A 17,340-nucleotide genomic window follows, 5' to 3' on the forward strand; every position below is an offset into this window, starting at 1 on the left:
CCTGTCCGTAAATCGAAACCTCTTGTCACAGTATAAATAACTCTATTCCCAAAGATTATTTTAGCAGAATATAATTAATAATATTCACAACCAAACGGTATGATAGAAATGAAGATACAGAGGTTTTAGAAGAGACTACTCTAAAACATACCTATTAGAAGCCACTCTTAGGGTATGTCTGCACTGGCAGAGTGAGAGCGCCGGCTGTTACAGCGCCACTCAGAGAGCGCTGAAGGGAAACTGCGGTTGTGTGTTCACACTGGCAGCTGCCTGCGTAGTAGCGTGTTCACACTTGCAGCAGTATTCAGAGCGGTGCACTCTGGGCAGCTATCCCACAAAGCACCTCTTCCTCTTCTGCCGCTAAAGAAGGTGGAGGGTGTTGCGGGGCAGCCTGGGTCCTTTCCCAATGCCCCGTGATGCATTGCTTCGCATCCCAGCAATCCTTGTGCTTCCATCCGCATGTGGCACCATCTTTCAACAGTTTGTGTACTCTGTGCTCTGCCTCTTCAGGCTGCAGGAATGGATCCCGAACTGCTGACCAATATGCTGCTCGCTCTGATCAACACGTCACGAGTGGCAGTGGAGTTATTCCTGACACTACAAAGGCAAGAGAAGTGTGACATTGATCTCGCCACGTGTAATAGCTACGACATGAGATTGCTTGTGGGATTCATGGAGGTGCCGACAACAGTGGAACGCTACTTTTGGGCTCAGGAAATGAGCACTGAGTGGTGGGAACACCTCGTCATGCACGTCTGGGATGACAAGCAGTGGCTGCAGAACATTTGGATGAGGAAAGCCACATTCATGGGACTGTGTGATGAGCTCACCCCCACCCTGCGGTGCAACAACACGAGATTGAGCGCAGCCCTGTTGTTGGAGACGCGTGTGGCAATTGCACTGTGGAAGCTGGCTACTCCAGACTGCTACTGATTGGTCACTAACCAGTTCGGAGTGGGAAAGTCAACCGTTGGACTCATGTTGACCAGAAGTGTGCAGGGCCATTAATCGCATCCTGCTCCGAAAGACTGTGACTCTGGGCAACGTGCATGACATTGTGGATGGCTTTGCACAAATGGGCTTCTCTAACTGCAGAGGGGTGATAGATGGCATGCACATTCCAATTCTGGCACCAGAGCACCTAGCCACTGAGTACATTAATCGGAAGGGGTATTTCTCAGTGGTTCTCCAGGCACTTGTGGATCATCACTGGCGTTTCATGGACATTAACACAGGCTGGTCCGGAAAGATGCATGTCACATTCATCTTTTGGAACACTGGCCTGTTCAGGAAGCTGCAAGCCGGGACTTTCTTCCCAGAGCAGAAGATCACTGCAGGGGAAGTTGAAATGCCCATTGTGATCCTGGGAGACCCCACCTACTCCATAATGCCATGGCTTATGAAGCCATAGACGGGGCACCTTGACAGCAGCAAGGAGCAGTTCAACAACAGGCTGAGCAAGTGTAGAATGACTGTTGAGTGTGCTTTTGGCCATTTAAAGGCCCATTGATGCAGCCTATATGGGAGGCTGGACCTGGTCGATGACAATATTCCTATGCTTATAGCGGCGTGCTGTACACTCCATGATATTTGTGAAGGGAAGGGTGAAAGCTTCACTCAGGGCTGGACCGCTGAGGCTCAGTGCCTGGAGGCTGAATTTGAACAGCCAGAGACCAGGGCTATTAGAGGGGTGCAGCGTGGAGCAATAAGGATCGGGGATGCCTTGAGGCAGCAATTTGAAGCTGAAAGCCACTAATATTTGTTGCTATGCTCAGGAGTGCAGTGCTTGTAATGCTAGGAGGTGATTGTGATTGGTGCGGACGATGCAGTGTGAAGGTTTAAGAAAACTGCCTGTTGCTTTGCAGGGCTCTGTTTGCTTTCAATTACTGGAATAAAGATCGCTTTCAAACCAAAACAATTCTTTTATTAAAAAACAACAATCAGAGAAGAGAGACAGACAAAAAAACCCACATCAGCACTGAGGGATGGGGGAAGGGCGGGTCCCAGGAGGAGGTGGGGTCCCGGGACGGTTAAAGATTTGTGTATGTGCAGGTATCATATCCAACCTTCTCCTTTGGAGTACAGTGCAGTGGGTACTGTACTTCAGCAGGGCTAAACGGCTGGGGAACCGCAGTGGGTACTGGGAGTCCACAGGGCTGGACTGTGACAGGGCAGGAGTGGAATACGGGGGGTGCAGACGGGAGCCAGGAGGTTGATAAGAGTGTGTTGGCAGTGTCTGGGGGGGCGCATGGGAAAGAGTTTTGTGACAGTGGCTGCCGGGGAGGGCGTGTGTGGAGCTGCTCAGTTTGCAGTGTTAGTAGTGCCTGGAGCACGTCCGCTTGGCGCTCCATAACATTTACGAGCCACTCCATGGCTTCGTTCTGGTGCGCTGCGTTCTCCTTTCGATCCCTTTTCTCTCTTTCCCGGCACTCCTTCAGTTCTTGTTTTTTGGCTGCAGAGTGCATCATGACCTCACACAAAAAGTCCTCCTTAGTTCTTCTTGGCCGCTTTCTAATTCTGCGCAGCCGTTCAGCTGGTGATAACAAAGAGGGAGGCTGGGCTCCCAAGGTCACCTCTGTGATGCCAAAATGCAACATTTAACAGAAGCATATTGTTTGCAACACACAGACCACTGATTTAAAACACAGCTACTCTTCACATACCTGTCACTAACTGGCTGACCCCAGGCCAGCACACATGAGCCACAAGACCCCCAAAATGGTGAGTAACCTCAGGGGCAGAGGAAATCAGTGTTCCAGGACCATACTGTATGCTGGGCATGTGGCTCTTGGGGAGAGCTAGCACTGTAGGGGAGGCTTTATAATCGTTCCTGTCCCCACATTTTCTACAGGCTGTGTTCATAATGGAAGATTAAGGGTGAGCAGGGGATCAAGGGAGAGTCTTCTCTAAGACTGCAGCTTCCGCCCTGGCCCTTATGTGGCTCACCGAGTGCAGCAGTGGTCCTGTTTCCGCCCCCCGCCACCCGCAGTGACAGCAGAGTGGCGTGGGAAAGTTACTCTTAATGGGGCAAGAAACAAAGCAGCTCTGCCAAAGAACCTGTAGCAGCATATTGCCCAGTATCTCCACGAGAGTTTTCTGGAGATCTCTTAGGCAGATTCCCATGAAGTCAATCAACACCCTGTTCTGCCACTCAGACTAGGTATGTGGTGGTACGCGCATCATAGAGACACAAGCCTGCTTTCTGCAATCCTCCTGCCCCCAACAACTCGCTTCAGCGATTCCCAAAATCAAAGCCACTTACCAGGGGCCTGCTCTCTTGTTTGCACTTTGCCAAGATCAGACAGCTGTGACTGTCTAGCCTCCTCTGGGGTAGAGAAAAGCTCTGGGCTGCATGCATCTCTGACCTCCAAGTCATCCTCTGCCTCTGGGTCTCCCTCCCCCTCCACATTCTCGTCCAAGATTTCCTCCTCCTGGGTTGGTCCACTCTCGACTGGCATGCGAGCCACCAAAGTATCCACGGTGGCCTTCGCAGTGGAGGTGGAGTCGCCACTGAATATCATGTCCAGCTCTTTGTAGAACCGGCAGCTCATGGGCACAGCACCGGAGTGGTGGTTGCCTCCCGCGCCTTGTGGTAGGCGCTCTGCAGCTCCTTCACTTTGACCCTGTACTCTAATGTGTCCCGGTCATGGTCCCTTTCCGTCATGCATCATGACATCTGTCCGTAGGTATCATAATTCCTACGGCTGGAGCGCAGCTGGGACTGGACAGCCTCCTCTCCCCAAATGCTGAGAAGGTCCAGCAGCTCGGCATTGCTCCAAGCGAGGGATCGCCTGGTGCGTGGAGCAGGCCTGGCCACCTGGAAAGATGTGCTGAGACCGCTGCACGCGTCACTGAGCAAACAGGAAGGGGACTTTCAAAATTCCCAAGGAATTTAAAGGGGGATGTGGGGATGAGGGTTGGTCACCTGAGGGCAGGGCAGTAGAGTTCAAACCAATGACCAGAGAGGCGAGAGCAGGCATTGTGGGACGCCTCCCGGAGGCCAGTCGCAGCGCTGTAATCCACCAGGGTGTCTACACCGGCACCGAGGCGCTGTGCCCCCGGCGCCGAGCGCCGCACGCCTCTCATCGGGGTGGTGTTTTACAGCGCTGCAGCTGCGCAGTTTCTGCGCACTAAGCGGCTTGGCGGAGTGTACGCCTCGGGAGTTACACTGCCGAAAGCGGCTTTAGTGCGCAGAGACTTGCCAGTGTGCACAAGGCCTCAGAGAGTCATATTCATTTTCTCTGATCTTTTCTGGACACAGTTCAGCAGCCTTTCAAATCTAGTGTTGGCATTCTACCTTCATAACTGCTTATTTCCTAAGGTTTTTATCCAGTTGAAACATTTTGAGTTAGGACATTGATTTGGTTCAAATTTAGCTGATGCATCCCTTCTTCCCAAACACAATGTCTAAAGTGATTGGAACTTCTGAGTGATAGGAGCCCTTATATAATAAAGCAGCTCATGGCTGAGGGAAAAAGAGGTTATGGTGGACACTTACTGGGAAGAACAATGCAGTGCTAGAGGAAGCAGCATATGCCAGTTGCAAACGTGCGGCGCCATGAGGAAGACTGATATTCAGATCCAACCTTTAAGTGGAGTTAACCAAAAATCAGAGTGACCATTCTGCAGGAAAGTTCAGTGTTCTAGCATTTAGCTTTGTTCTGGACAGGGGCAAAAAGACAAAATACCGAAACTTCAGAAACAATTTAATTCACAAATGTTAAAACATTTGGTTTCAGCTTTAACATTAGTCTCTGGGTCTGCTTGAGCTGCCATGGGTGTCTCATGAGGCTTGCTGGTCAGAGGCCTAATTAGGGTTGCCAACTTTCTAATTGCACAAAACTGAACACCCTTGCACCACGCCTGCCCTGAGGGCCCCCCCCAGTCCCTTATCTGGGGCCGCACCCCCACTCACTCCAGCCTCCCTTTCTCCATCAGTCGCTCACTCTCACCCACCCGCACTCACTTTCAATGGGCTGGGGCAGGGGGTTGGGGTGGAGGAGGGGGCTTAGGGCTGGGGCAGGGCGTTGCGGTGTAGGAGGGGGTGTGGGGTGCAGGTTCTGGGAAGGAGTTTGGGTGCAGGAGGGGGTTCCGACCTGGGGCAGAGGGTTCGGGGTGTGGGAATCCAGCTGGGCAGCACTTACCTCATGCAGCTCCCAGTCGGCGGTGCAGTCGGGCTAAGGCAGGCTTCCTGCCTGTCCTGGCTCCATGCTGCTCCTGGAGCACAAGTACCATTACATGAAAATCTCTCCTTGAGTATGTCACAGTTCAGGGAAACTAAACCTGTATTTCCCCCAGTGGTCTAGCAAGGGCACCCACTCTTCGGATTCTGGCTCCCTTGTTGTTGACTCTTTTGTATGAAGACCTCATCTCACTCCCTCTAACTAGGATATTTCCAGGCTCTACAGTTCCCTGCCTTGTATTTCCAAGCAAAGACAGCCTGCCTGAACAGACTTGCTTTCTTTTTTCTTCAGAGACCGATAACGGAGGGATTGCTGCAGTTACCTCCCAGGTCTTTCTAGCCTCCTTTATTCCAAAAGTAAAAAAAAAAAAAATGGTGAAAACATATTAAAAGACCCTACACACATGCTAATATACTTACCAGAGTTCATCGTACCATGGACTTTGGCAGGTCCAGGCTTTCCAACCCTACCCAAAGGATTGGGGCCCTCCATGTATCAAGAAGAAGGCCTTGAGTCAGTTTAAACTCAAGCCATTTATCCAAAAGTCCTTTCCTTAGTCTGTGGAGAATCCAGTTCGAACTAGCATATGTGTATCCCTCCAGGATATGACTTTAAAGGGTTGATAACAGATGAAGTTCATTAGCATTCCCCTGCTCCCTACTAGAGAAGGTACGCACAATGCCACAATAACACTGACACAATTGCATTTTTAATACAGTATACCCCAAAGGTATTAACCCTAATTCAATAAGGTTTAGCTTAATTCAATAAAGGCTATCTTAATTCCATACGGTGTGTCCAGGGTATTAAAGGATATTGTTAGCCTGTCACAGCGTGGTCAAAGGGCCTTGAGTGTACAGTTTGCTCAGGGGTGAATTTTGCCTGTCAGCTGGTCCAGCGAGTGGCAATGATGCTGGAGGAGACAGCCTCTCAGGCTCTGTCGTCACTGACACAAAGTTGTTTGGGTCTTTTTTTTTTTTTTAACAGCAAGGTAACTAACAGGGGGATAGCTTTCTAGCTGTAAAATCCTAAGTGGTGACAAGGCACTTGTAGTGTCTACCATGAGGTATTGAAGCAAGGTCAGCACTATACTCCCTGCCCGCAGTTAACCTTGCTTAGTGTACCTCATAGTGAAACTACAGTGCCTTGTCTCCCCTGTGTACTTACAGAAGGATAGCATAGTAAACTAATAGGCTCAATCTGCAGCAAGGAAGCTATAGGTTAGGTATGAGGAAAAAGTTTCTAACTGTCAGGTTAGTCTCTGGAATAAGCCTCCAAAAGAGGTTGTGGAATCATAGAAGATTAGGGATGGAAGAGACCTCAGGAGGTCATCTAGTCCAATCCCCTGCTCAAAGCAGGACCAACACCAACTAAATCATCCCAGCCAGGGCTTTATCAAGCCGGGCCTTAAAAATCTCTAAGGATGGAGATTCCACCACCTCGCTAGGTAACCCATTCTAGTGCTTCACCACCCTCCTAGTGAAATAGTATTTCCTAATATCTAACCCAAACCTCCCCCACTGCAACTTGAGACCATTACTCCTTGTTCTGTCGTCTGCCACCACTGAGAACAGCCTAATTCCATTCTCTTTGGAACCCCCCTTCAGGTAGTTGAAGGTTGCTATCCAATCCCTCCTCACACTTCTCTTCTGCAGACTAAATAAGCCCAGTTCCTCAGCCTCCCCTCATAAGTCATGTGCCCCAGTCTCCTAATCATTTTCACTGCCCTCCGCTGGACTCTCTTCAATTTGTCCACATTCTTTCTGTAGTGGGGGGCCCAAAACTGGACGCAGTACTCCAGACGTGGCCTCACCAGTGCCAAATAGAGGGGAATAATCACTTCCCTCCATCTGCGGGCAATGCTCCTACTAATGCAGCCCAATATGCCATTAGCCTTCTTGGCAACAAGGGCACACTGCTGATTCATATCTAGCTTCTCCCCATCATTGGAGGTTTTTAAAAACAGGTTAGACAAACGCATGTCAGGGATAGGGCCAGGTTCACATGGTCCTGCCACAGTGAAGGGGGATGGACGTCATGGCTTCTCAAGGTCCCTTCCAACCTTTCATTTCTATGATTCTATGAAAATTTGCACTTTTTTTTTCTTAGGGAAGACATAGGCTCAGTCGGAGAAAGGGTGTCACAATTAGGGCAGAGGACAGAAAGGATGAATATTGAATGTTGTATAAGCAGTATGTATATTTGTAGTCTTTAAAATGCTGATATCCAAACCCGCAGTACAGCACGGATAATGTGTACTAAATCACTCTACTATTTCAGTGCTCAATGTGCACGCAATTCTGCCATACTATAGTTTTGCCTCGGGACAGGCTCAGCAAAGGCTTCCTGCACTGGCCATAGGAATATCCACTATTTCTCAGAATGCAGGAGGGAGGGCAAGCTGGTGATTGGGATGCAAGCGGCACTGTATCATGTACAGGCAGAACAACATGAGCAATGAATGCCTCTTCCCCCTTGTCACTGACTGTGTCCAGCCAGGTTTACAGGGTTGCTTCTTAGCAGTTACTACTGAAGCCTACACTTTGACAGCACAGTAAACCTGAGAATGTGGGCTATCCTGTCAAGTATGTCAGCTTGTTTAAAGGTCACTTGCTATCAGGATCAAAAGCATATAGGGGCCTCCCCCCTCCCTTACACACATTCTTTGGGTGGGAGGGGGGAGGCAGGCAAGCACAGAAAAGCCTTTGAAAAGTTTGTATAAACTATGTAATTGGGTGCATTTGCCAAAGCATGGCTGTGTTCTTTGTGAAGGCTTCGCGAAGAACATTACTCTGATTCTTCTGTAGGCCTTCAGAAGTGTGGATCCTTTCAAAAGTGTAGAGTGTGAAGGATTACAAATTTGTTTTTCAAAAGACCCCCAAATACCTGCTGGGTTCACCAGCCCCCTCACCTCTTCTCCCCCCTCCCTCCAGTGGCAGCGCCCCTCTCCCCACTCCCAGCTCTAACTCCAAGCTGCCCCCAACTGGTGCTGTCTCTCCTATGCCTCTCTCTGGGACTCTCACTGTCTCTTCTTTTTTTTAGCTCCCCCCCTCCCCCGGGTTTTTTTATGCAAAGAAAAGTGTAGGAAAGCATTGCCATGGCAACAGTGTCGCAGTGGGCTATTGGAGTTGATGGGCGTTCTAAACTTTTAAAATAATGGCCTCGAAAAAACAGGAAGGGGACAGAGAGAGAGAGAGAGTGAGCGAGCAAAAGCAATGAAAAGTGGGACAAAAACACTGGAAATGCATTCAGCCTGACATCATCACCCTTTCCCACAGTGGCCGTTCACTTGTGAGGCCCTAGTGTTGATTCACTGTCTTAAAGCTAGCTTTCTAGAGCCTGGGGAGACCATCTTTCCCTGCCTGAATGCCTTTTTTGTTGTGAAACAGTGGACTGTTTCTGAAGCCCTGCATAAAGGGCTGAGTAATTCACTTCAGTTGCCAGGAAGTCTGAGCCACTTGTGAGCTAACAATAGTTAACTTTATCTCCCACCCCAAGCTGAAAGTTCCAGCTGTAGGTCCCGAATTCTAATAAGGGCTTCACTCATGCCTCTGAGGTTATGGTAATATTTTACACATCTTTTTTCATTAAGACACAGTCATAGCTACTGTTGAGGCACCGGAGGCAACTCCTGTCGATTGATGGAAAAAAATAAAAAAGGAAAGCAGGAAAATAGCTTTTATGTAAGCCAGACAGACTTGCTGTTTAATTCTAGAATTCTAAACTGATTTGGGAGAAGCAGGAGAACTTAACTTTAACCAATTACATTATACATTTCTGAGTCAAAGACCTTCCGGTTGCTTCAGATTTTTAAAATAGTATCAGTTTTTAGAATTTGGGGTGGTTGTTTTTTTTCTCTGTTCCTGCACAGGAGGGATGATTGGTGATAAGGAGCAGAGTGAGTCATGAGGAATGGAGATGAATTTGTTTGGGTTTCCCTTTTCATCCAGATTTGGATTTCATCCTGCACCATGACAGCACAGCTGAATGCCTGTGATGACACACAACTGTGATTCATGCAGCAGACCTGCAAAGCCAATAATCAGGGTATGTTTTTGAAAGGAGATCGAGAACAGCAATTTTCTTCTTTACATTCCAAAATAGTTGCCTCCGTGAGAATTAATAAAACCAAATTCAATGTGGAAACAACCTCAGATAACTATCTAGGCTTCTAATATTTGGTGATTTAAAATTATTTGCTTATTTCCCACTTTCAAGTAATAGTCAACAAGACTGCACTTTGTTTCAGTGCCCCTCTTTACATTTTCTTGTTGCGTATAAAAGACAGCAGTATTCAAACAGCTCTTTTGTGCCTTTGGCTAATGCTTCTTCCCCACTGTGCCTTGAGAACTAGCTATAAGAATGCTTGGATGAAAATAAAAACACAATTCTTTAACCTCCACTTAATACATTATTAATTTTAAAAATTGATTGAAGGACATATGCAATATTTGTGAAATAAAACAACACATGCTCAGTACATCTCCTATTTAAGGTAACACTGTGTCCTTGAGCTGTACAAAGGACTCCAGCTGATGCCAGAGGCAGCTGTTTGTGTTGTGGATCAGGTCACTATAAGCAAATGCATTGTAAATAAGTTACTTGGCCTTTTGGATAAGATTAAGTGCAGTAGGATGCACCCAACCCATGTACTTATTCTCTACACCAATACTGACTTGGACTCTTAATACATTCCATGGGTGGTGCACCTGAGCCCACTTATCCACTGACAGTTTAAAAACTCCCACACCCCAATCTGGATCTATGGTGGTTATAATATGTATGTACCTGGTGAACCTTGTAACCGATACTTGCAATCCCCCATAACCCAAGCCTGATCCCAGATGTACAGTACCTTCCCTCTTAACTTGTGTAAATTTGATTTTAAACCTTAACTTTAATATCCAATGTGACCTCTATCACATTGGATATTAATATCAATATAATATCAATGTGACCTCTATCAGGGGAGAATACCCTGCCTTTCTAGGAGGATGGACTGAACACTTATGCTGATCTTTTTCCTCCCTAAGAGCTGTGATTTCTGATCTTCACTGTGAGTTTGCCTTGACTAGGATGAAAAGCTGGTTTTTGGACTGTGCTTGCTGACGTTTAAAAAAAACCCCAAACCCATCTTTTTATCTTAGTCAAGACAAATCCTGTGAGAGAAGCATCAGGCACCACAATCATATAAACCACAGAAGACAGACAGAAGGTTTGGGGGAGAGTCATTTTATGCAAGATGTTAATCATGAAATAACTTTAAAGGCCTTGAATCTACTCCAATGCTTGCAATTGAAAACACTGATCTTCTAGCAGGGCAGCTCCTGGAGCTCTCAGAGCTCTGTCACTCCACATGACCTGAAACAGGTGAACTGAAGCTGACTGTATTAAGTCCCATCTGAATGAAAGGAATTAACTAGCTAATAATTCTCAGTGGTAAAAACAGAATGGCTAATGTACATATGATGAATGAAAAGTCATCCATTCCTCTACACTGCAAAAGACTTCAGAAATCATGACAGGGCTTTACTGTCCTCAAATGATCATTTCACTTAACTCTTGAGATCAGGTTTAGTATATCATTGTTGGAAATGTATATTCATATATAATTTTACTTAGCCAGTACATAGCACATTTTACAAAGCACATTGCAAAAAATGAAGTGTTCCTTATGACTTCCCCTGTGAAGAAGGAACCGAGCATTAGACTTTATTTCCAGAAAGGAAAATGGAGGGCGAGAGGTTAAAGTGACCTGACTGAACCTACAGAGAGAGAGAGATAGTGTCCAAGCATGGATTAAAACTCAAGAGTTTCGGACTCAGTAGCCCATGCGTTTCTCTGTGAGGGCCTGATCCTGTGAAACACTGAATACCCCTGATTTGCCTCACTGGCTGCTGTACACCCCAGGATAAAATCTTTCAGGCCAGATTTTCAAAAGTGCTCAGCATTTTGAATTCTTTGAAAATGTGGCTGTTTATTTAGGTGACTAAATGGGAGCTGAGCTCTTCTGAAAACTGTGATCCAGTTATAGGTGCTGAACACGAAAATCTGACCCTGACCTCTTTTGAAAATGTGGCAGTTAATGTATATTTTTACTACATATCAAATGTGTCCATGATACCCTTTTAATCAACTCCTATCTCCCAAACTATGGTACACATTTCAAGCAATTATGTACCTTTAAACAGGGTGACTCTTTCATAGAAAATAACAAATATTTTGTGGAACAAAAATCACCCTACACTTGAAAACATTGGGATTTTTCTGGAAAATTTTTGAGGAAATCAAGATTTTTTTTAAGATCAGATATTATATCTTGTTTTGTGAGAAATAAAAGTCTCAGCAACTACCTTGAGACTGGCTCTCTCCATGGCATATTTTTTACTTTTTCTTTTTCTTAGTACTTCTACAAAGCACTCCTTTTGATCTCAGTGCTCTGCTCTGCTCTTCGCTCTCTGCTTCTAATGCTTTGCCCTCTGCTTTTAGTGATCTTTCTTTCTGTTTCCAGGCCTGGTCTCTCACTCTGAGTTTCCATTATTTAGTTGTTTTTCCTCTTGCTCTGCCACCTGGGTTCTGCCTCTTGCTCTCATTCATTTTTCTTCAAAGGCTCCATTTTTCTGTTTCCTGCCTTTCCTATTGGATCCAATCCTCTAGCTCTATTAAAAGATTCCTGCCCCAAGTCTGAGCCATGCCTCTCAGGATTCTCAGATTGTCAGGGGCCAGTTTGGCTCCTGGCATACACTATATCTGCCTCAGCAGCGATTCTAACTTACTACCAGGCTTTTGCCATCCTCAAGGGATGATCTGGAAGCCTGAAATAGGTAAAGCACAATTCATTCAAGCCATAGCCTCTGCCTTTCCCAACAGACTCCTGGCAAGCCCCTATATTGGAGACTGCAAGGTGAGGGACGCTGTAGGGTCACTGTGCTGGCCCTACACCAACCGGGGAGTCCCTTTACACCATGGAATTCTTATGTGGGAAGATCTGGCTGCTTTCCATCATTTTTATGTCTCAGGAGTGGTGAAAAGGTACCAGAATGCAACCCACGATAGCGGCTTCTAAGTTCATGGGTCTAAGTAGGATTGTAAGACTGGAAGGGATCTCAAGAGGGATCTCATCTAGTCCAGGCCCCTTCACACAAGGCAGGATTAAGTATTATCTAGACCATCCCTGGCAGGTGTTTGTGTAACCTACTCTTAAAAATCTTCCATGATGGAGATCGCACACCCTCCCTGAGCAATTTATTCCAGTGCTTAAGCACCCTGACATTTAGGAATTTTTTCCTAATGTCTATCCTAAATTGCCATATCTGCAATTTAAGCCCATTGCTTCTTATCCTATCCTCAGAGTTTAAGGAGAACAATTTTTCTCCATCCTTCTTGTAACAACCTTTATGTAATTGAAAATTGTTATCATGTCACCCCCTCACTCTTCTCCAGACTACACAAACCTGATCTTTTCAATCTTCCCTCATGATTTTCTCTGGACTTTCTCCAGTTTGTCCACATCTTTCCTGAACTAGACACACTACTCCAGTTGATGTCTAATCACCACAGAGTGGAGCGGAAGAATTACTTCTTGTGTCTTGCTTAGAACACTCCTGCAAATACATCCCAGAATGATGTTTGCTTTTTTTGCAACAGAGTTACACTGTTCACTCATATTTAGCTTGTGATCCACTATCACCCCAGATCCCTTTCTGCCCTATTTTGTATGTGTGCAACTGACTGTTCCTTCCTAAGCAGAGTACTTTCCATTTATCCTTATTAAATTTTATCCTATTTACTTCGGACCGTTTCTCCAGTTTGTCCAGAATCCATATAATTTTTAATTTTAATCCTATCCCCCAAAACACTTACAACCCCTCCCAGCTTGGCACTGTCTACATACTTTATAAGTGTACTCTCTATGCTATTATCTAAATCATTTATGAAGAGATTGAACAGAACTGGACCCAGAACTGATCCCTGCGGGATCCCACTGCAGAACAATGCTTTGCTTTCAGGTCTGAGAGTAATCTCTGCTCAGTCAGAAACAACAGGGCACACTGAGCAAACAGGACTGACTGTGTGAGAGCTCAGAGCTGAGGAATGGCACATGGTGTGAAATGTGTGAGACATGGAATTTTGACCCCACTCCAGTTTTGAAAATGTTAGAAGTCGCCCTGATGAAAGATGATATTTGGGGAGACAGAAGGGGAGGGGAGTGTTTTGTCTTTTTAAATCAGACTCATCTTCTAGGAGCAAATATGGCCTTAATAAAACCCCAACGGGTAATGGGTCTGATGCAAGCCTCAGTTACTTCCAGATAATTCCACTGAAGTCAGTAGCATAAACCCTGCTTGTAAAGTTTTCCTGTTCATTCCCTTGGCCTGATTCTGATCATGCACCAGTTTTACACTAGCGTAACTCCTTTGCACTCAAACTATGCAAAGCCAGTTCTGGGGACTGCAAACGTTTCTTTCAGATGGACAGGCTCGCAAAGTGACGTGAAAGCTGCTGGTGGGTGAAAGGAATGAAAACCAGAATAAGAGAGTGTGATATTTCTCAGAACCAGACTGCGGACACTGCAGGAAGTTGAAGGAACACAGCCAAAATGAAAGGTAGGGAGGAAAAATTGTGGCTGTAGTGAGTGCAGAACAATTACAGTGAAAGTGCCAAGAACAGGCCTGTCTTTGAATGGTTCAGGCCAGGGAATAGATTTTGCTGCAGGGCAGCAGGCAGCTCCTGTTTTTTGTTTTTTGTTTTAAATGCTCATCTATCTGTGTAAACAGCCTGAAAACTTCACCTCTGTGTTGGGAGATGTCACTTAGAATCAAGGCACTGGTTCCGCATTCAAAAACCTGATGTTGATCATGTTCCTTCCCAGCCATTCTCTCGAGTTGTCTTTTGCAATGGGATCTAATTTTAACCACATCTCCGTCTTCATCCTTTAGGAAGTAGGAAATATTAGTCACTACATCTGATTGGTTTTACTGTTGCTTACCCCAGGGCAGCTTGTTTGGCTTATGAAAACCAGTGTCAGTTGACATTGTCATCCACATGGCCAGATGATTACGAGTAAAAGCCTAGCTATTTCCGTTTTAACTAGACAATAAGGCGCAGGAGCTGATAAATGCTGAGATAGGATAGAGGTTTTACAGAGTGAAGGGTTCTCATTAGTTTCATGCCCCCCGCCTCGCTTATGCTGGTACTGTCTTTGCCACTGCTTTTTATGATTTTTATTAACAGATTTTTGTCAGAAGAATTGCCAAACTGGCAAAGATGCTGCAGCTTAATAGTATGCATATACCTCTTTTACAGCTCTGCCCTTGCTCCTTTTCAAACATTCTCCCTTCATGTAACGGAGAGGCCATTAACTTGAGTGAGACAGAAATTGTTTTTGCAATGCGGTGGTTTATGTTGATTTTTTCAGCCCAATTCCTATTATTATTATTATTTATGCAGGACCAGCAGCATGCTAAGTGCTGTGCAGCTATACCTGAAGACAAGGTCTCTGCCCCAGTGGCATTAGAGTCAAAAGTTCAATCTCCCCAGTGATATATTTGAGAGAGAGGGTGGTCTTCTAAGTAAGGCACTGGCTTGTGATGCAGGAGATCAGCGTTCAACACTCATCTCTGCCACAAACTATCCGTGTGACTTGGGGAAAATCCCGCCAGATGGGCTTGCAAAACGGCAGAGCGTTTGAGCATCCCAGTCTTAATCTCGCTGTGCTGTAGCTTCAGCACCAATAAAATGGGGATCACAGTGTTTCCCTTGCCTGGCTCTTCTGTTTAGATCTAAGGTCTAAGGGCAGGAACCAACTCTTATCATGTATTTGGACAGTGCTTAGCACAATGGGGCCTGATCTTGTTTGGGGCCTCTCTGTGCTGCCACAATATTCGTGATTAAAGAAATACATGCATTCGTTACTCTGTCACCTCTCCCATCAATTTCACTGATTGGGTCCTAAATAAACATAGGGACAAAGAGTGAACTTTCACTCAGTTTTATTCTTTTCTCTTTAATGTTTGCTCTTTCTTTTTAAAGAAATAAGCTGTGCTTTTCTTTCATTTGAGGATGAGTATTTTAGACTAAACTGCTAAAAGGTCAGGTATGGTTTCAGGGATCAGGTGGAGGTTTTATATGCTTAATCCCATTTTTATTCTTGTTTTTCTTAATATTTTTTGCAGCATCAGCTGCTTTCTTGGAGGTGAGCTTGAGAGGAAGTAAACTCAAGGCAAAAGAGGAAATGTAGAGATGGGTAGTGTGTGTGTGTGTGTGCGAGACAGAGCAATTTCAGATTGGGCGGGCTAGCTGGCTTGCTGCATAAGGTGCTTTCAGGTGCAATCTCAGGTCATGTTCCGTGTGTCCTACAGTTTAGTGTCGCTTTGGTTCCTTGTAGCCGCTGCTCCAGAGGAAAATACACCACATGCAATCCAGCACAGACAACACTTGCTGCTATCAGGGGATGGGCTTTTCTACTCTAATGCACACACCTCTCACCCTGAAGAACTGTAGGGATAAGGGAACTGAGCCATTCTGGGCCAAGGCGTGGATTTTCCTCTTTCCATGTGGAAGGGGCAAGGTCTGTCACCTCCACAATATCATTCCCATGTACTCCGCTCCTCAGAAGGACCTCTGCAGGTGTTTAAGAGGAGCTTCTCCATGCTGGGGGATGGTTCTTCAAGGTGCTACAATGGACCGCCAAAGCCAGGGAGGAAGGGCTATGGAATCCAGTGTTTGTTCCATGGAGAGGCAAATGCTTTCACCTCCCCTGTCGATGAAAAGACTGGGTGAAAATTCTGCGAGGTTCATTTTGTGCCATTTTCTTCCCCTCTTTCCCGTACCGGAGGGAGCAACCTGGCCCTCAGCTAGGGGGAGACACTGATGGTGACTTGATTACAGTGCATCTCTTCATTGGTCTCATTAACCAAGCCATTTTTTCTCAGCAGCTATTGCCATGGGACACTGGCTCCTGTGAGCCCCACCACAGAGCTAAAACAGCAACAGCGACACCCGTTCTTCTGCTCAGCAGTTCTCATTGCCATGTGCTTGAATGAACCACTCGGTGTGTGCATCGGCTTCCTATAAACAAGCCCTGAGCCCCACAGGGAGCAAAATGCTGGAAATGGAGTGGGCAGGGCCCTGACCCCACCCACCCTCTGCACCTGCTCACAACAGAGCTCAGATGCACCAGGCAGAGCAAGCTGTTCCCAATTCCGAGCCCAATGGCTGGAGCAGATTGTACACCCACTGTGTGCACTGAGCAGTTCCAGGAGAGTCTGTGCTTGGCTGAGACACAGTCTCTTCGCTGCTCCTAGAGCAGTGCAGCTGCATCCCACCCCCACCGCCCCGCCCACCACAATCTAGCATCTAGATTAGAGACACTCAGCGACTTGGGATACCCCACCCATATGCTTCACTGGACCCTGACCTGAGGTGCAAGATCTGAGTTTCCTCAAAGCTTAGCATTGCATGTTCAGATTTGGGGGTTTGTTCTGGCCTATTAAAAAAATAGGGCACATCTACGAAGTTTGGTTTTGGAGCCAATCTGCCCCACAGTTCATGAGTGGTAAAATCTGAAGTTTTGGTCTGGATTGATCTCAGACCTTAACTGAAATACAATCCACAATCTGAGTCCCCCTCCACATTTCCTCCTGACCTAGCACCCTTGGAGACGGTAAGCAGTAATGTAAGGACACTGGAATTTCTCTGGCTTACCCAGCTTTTGCTCTGTGAATAAATAAAGGTGTTTAATTTCTCTGAGCTGTCAATCCCTTAACCTTCAGGTTTGTTAACAACTTCTCCCTCCTATGGTCTATTTAATGGAGAAGAAGCCAGCACTTTCTACATTTTCTGAGAGATAAGCAACTCATTTAGAGCCACAAATAAGATCATAATTTGACAGGCAAAATGCCAGGGAAAATACAAACAGATTTCTCCCTCCCAGGCCCTGAATATTTTAATGATTCTTTTCTTGTTCTCCAAATTATATTTCATTTTTGCTTAATTGCAGGATCAGGTCAAGCCAAAGCTGTCGCTGTCATGCACCATCCATATGTTTTGGGTTTTTTTTTAACCTTTCGGCTGCCAGTGTTTTTCCATTTTGCCAGCCAAATGAACACAGCTCAAGAATGCCCATCAGTATCCATGCCCATCAGTATCCGTGGCA

The 17,340-nt window shown here is 46.1% G+C and overlaps 1 long non-coding RNA gene across 1 annotated transcript; it reads left to right on the forward strand.

Annotated features, from left to right (window-relative positions):
* The first annotated feature begins 8,785 nt into the window (after window positions 1-8,785).
* On the forward strand, window positions 8,786-13,772 carry LOC140908279 (uncharacterized). Its single transcript, XR_012157823.1, has 3 exons — window positions 8,786-8,866; window positions 9,134-9,230; window positions 13,654-13,772. It is a non-coding gene; the product is annotated as an uncharacterized lncRNA (long non-coding RNA).
* The last annotated feature ends 3,568 nt before the right edge of the window (window positions 13,773-17,340 follow it).

The sequence above is a fragment of the Lepidochelys kempii genome, chromosome 3 (genome assembly GCF_965140265.1).
Source record: "Lepidochelys kempii isolate rLepKem1 chromosome 3, rLepKem1.hap2, whole genome shotgun sequence".
Taxonomy (NCBI): Eukaryota; Metazoa; Chordata; order Testudines; family Cheloniidae; genus Lepidochelys; species Lepidochelys kempii.